This window comes from Salvelinus sp. IW2-2015, linkage group LG36 (genome assembly GCF_002910315.2).
Source record: "Salvelinus sp. IW2-2015 linkage group LG36, ASM291031v2, whole genome shotgun sequence".
NCBI lineage: Eukaryota > Metazoa > Chordata > Actinopteri > Salmoniformes > Salmonidae > Salvelinus > Salvelinus sp. IW2-2015.
The window spans coordinates 37,846,652-37,850,009 of NC_036875.1; positions in this window are offsets into that span (position 1 = coordinate 37,846,652).

Genomic DNA, 3,358 nt, shown 5'->3' on the forward strand with positions numbered 1-3,358 from the left:
TATAATAAGAATTGCTAAAAATTGCAGGACGTAACATATCATACAAAATGGACGACGTAGTACACAATTGGATGACACATGGTAGACAATTGGATGACACGTGTTACACATTTGGATGACGTAGTACACAAAAAAAAATGTTTTTGGCTCGTGAGCACCACTTTCAAAACTAGTGGCTGAAATTATAATAACGTTTTAAAAAAGCTGGGTCGGTTGATAGATAACGAGTTAGGGATGTGTTGAGTAATTGGCTTTGGGAGCCAGTGTCTAATCAACCAGAGAGTGGGACCTGGCTGCTTATCTGACTCCACATCCTGAGTGACAGAACTGCTATTTAAACATACAACAGCAGCAGGCATGCGCCAGCAATGAAACTGAGCTCACAGAACAAAGACAGGAAGACACCTGATGCAGCCTGTGTAAAGTCTGAGGCATAGATATATACTTATTCTATTTCTACGGACTGAAAGCCCAATTCAATCAAAATTCAATTCAATGGAAGCGTTTCTGGGTGGGACAACTGTCTTCCTTGGCAGAGAGAGTGTGGTATTCAAGTTGATATCCAGTTGATCTTAGTCCTGTTTCACATAGAAATTGTTGCATTACAGATTAAAATATTGTCAGTTGTGTGATTGATCTAATAGAAGTTGTGTGATTGATTAGCTAATGAATCCGTTATACAGATACAACTTACACTATTATGGGTAATTCACTGTACTTGTGGATGTGACATAAAAACTTGCAAACATCACATGCCTCAGACCATAAGCAACTGGAGTAAAAGCCTCATGACTAGCAAAGCCGTAAGCAATGCCTATTTAAACAATAAGGCCTSAGGAGGTGTGGTATYTMGSCKATATACCACAAACCCCCGAGGTGCCTTATTGCTATTATAAACTGGTTACCAATATAATTACAGCAGTAAAAATAAATGTTTTGTCATACCAGTGTTTATGGTCTGATATACCAGAGACTGTCAGCCAATCAGTATTCAGAGCTCGAACCATCCAGTTTTGTCACGCCCTGACCTTAGATACCTCTGTTGTTCTATATATTTTGGTTAGGTCAGGGTGTGACTAGGGTGGGTACGCTAGTTTGTATGTCTAGGGTTTTTGTATGTCTAGGGGTGTTGTCATCTAGGTGTATTGTATGTCTATATTGGCCTGATATGGTTCCCAATCAGAGACAGCTGTTTAMCGTTGTCTCTGATTGGGGATCATATTTAGGTAGCCATTTCCCTTTTGTGTTTGTGGGATCTTGTTCTATGTTTAGTAGCCTGTCTGCACTATTCGTATAGCGGTTCGTTCGTTGTTCTTTATTGTTTTTGTTTAGTGAGTTTCTCTTTATTAAAAGTATGTGGAACTCTATGCACGCTGCGCCTTGGTCTCATCATTACGACGATCGTGACAAGTTTATATTTATGAATATAATACATATCTACTTCTGTCTTGTGACCCTTGCAAGGAGGTGGAACTGCTCAGGGGCAATATGTGCATGGACAGAATTACAGTGGGGAGCACATGTTCTGTCATGTCCTCAAAACTGGTTTGTGGTTTTGCGTATGTTGGAGCATAAACTGTGAGTGTCATCACTCATGTCTAAGTGTTGGACTCAGTTTTCGGTATCGGTTCTTGTCCTGCGAGTAAACGTCTACAGGTTAAAGGATTGTTTGTGTGAAATTGGTAAATTGTCGAATGACAGTACATCCATACTGTAGTATATTTAATAGCACATTTCATAGCTGAATTTGAGGATATAAAACAACAACAAAAAAGACAAAGTGGTGAATGGTAACTATCAAAACAACTGTAAACATGGCCATTTAAAAAAAACTCATTACATCTGGCATAACCTAAGAGAGGGAAACTACTGTACCACTTCTGGAAGAAAAGGTGGAAGCAGCCACACAAAGAACAGGAACACCAACCTCTCCACAGCCATTGATAAGCAACACACATTGTGCTTTTCTCCACTTCTTGTTTTACTCTAATTGAATTAGGTCATTAACAAGGTACTGTAGAATACAATATAGCCACACACACACACGCACACACATACACACACACAATACCTACCTTTAGAACTGAGTGCTGCGGTGTAAATAATTCTACAACCTCCAAAAGTTTCTATATGGCTGCGTTTAGACAGGCAGCCCAAATCGAATCTTTTTTTTCATGATAAATGGTKTTTTGACTAATCAGATAAGCGCTGAAAAAGAGCTGATGTGAAAAGATCTGATGTGATTGGTCATAGACCAATTAGTGGAAAAATGATCAAGAATCGGGATGCCTTTTTAAACAGCCTTAGTCTCCTCTCGCCTAAGTAGTGTGCGAGACAGCGGACATGCTTTAACGCAGATAATATTGGGACACTTTTCAAAATGGTAATAAAAGGAGTTATCACTTCGCAATAAAAAAAAGGCCCGCCTTGAGTGAAATGCTGAAAAACAACATTAAATATTGATTGAGGAATCCCCAAGGCTTTGCTTGCCCCCTATGAGGCAAGGAGAGAGTCAACACACACATTCACTTCTCCTCACACAGTATGGAGTTGTAGGGGTGCTCTGGAGTTGTAGGGGTGCTCTGGAGTTGTAGATGAGCTCTGGAGTTGTAGAGGTGCTCTGGAGTTGTAGGGTGGCTCTGGAGTTGTGGGTGTCTGGAGTTGTAGAGGTGGTCTGGAGTTGTAGGGGTGCTCTGGAGTTGTAGAGGTGCTGGAGTTGTAGAGGTGCTCTGGAGTTGGGGGTGCTCTGGAGTTTGTAGGTGGTGTCTGGAGTTGTAGGGGTGCTCTGGAGTTGTAGGGTGCTGGAGTTGTAGGGGTGTCTGGAGTTGTAGGGGTGCTCTGGAGTTGTAGGGTGCTCTGGAGTTGTAGGGGTGTATGGAGTTGTAGGTGGTGCTCTGGAGTTGTAGGGGTGCTCTGGAGTTGTAGGGGTGTCTGGAGTTGTAGGGGTGCTCTGGAGTTGTAGAGGTGTCTGGAGTTGTAGAGGTGCTCTGGAGTTGTAGTGACTCTGGAGTTGTAGGGTGCTCTGGAGTTGTAGAGGTGATCTGGAGTTGTAGATGGGCTCTGAGTTGTAGATGGCTCTGGAGTTGTAGTTGGGGTGGAGCTCTGGAGTGTTGTAGTGCGCTCTGGAGTTGTAGATGACTCTGGAGTTGTAGAGGTGCTCTGGAGTTGTAGGGGTGATCTGGAGTTGTAGAGGTGTCTGGAGTTGTAGGGGTGCTCTGGAGTTGTAGATGAGGCTCTGGAGTTTGTAGATGAGCTCTGGAGTTGTAGAGGTGCTCTGGAGTTGATAGGGTGCTCTGGAGTTGTAGAGGTGCTCTGGAGTTGTAGAGGTGGGCTTATCTCTCTCAACAACAACGAACAG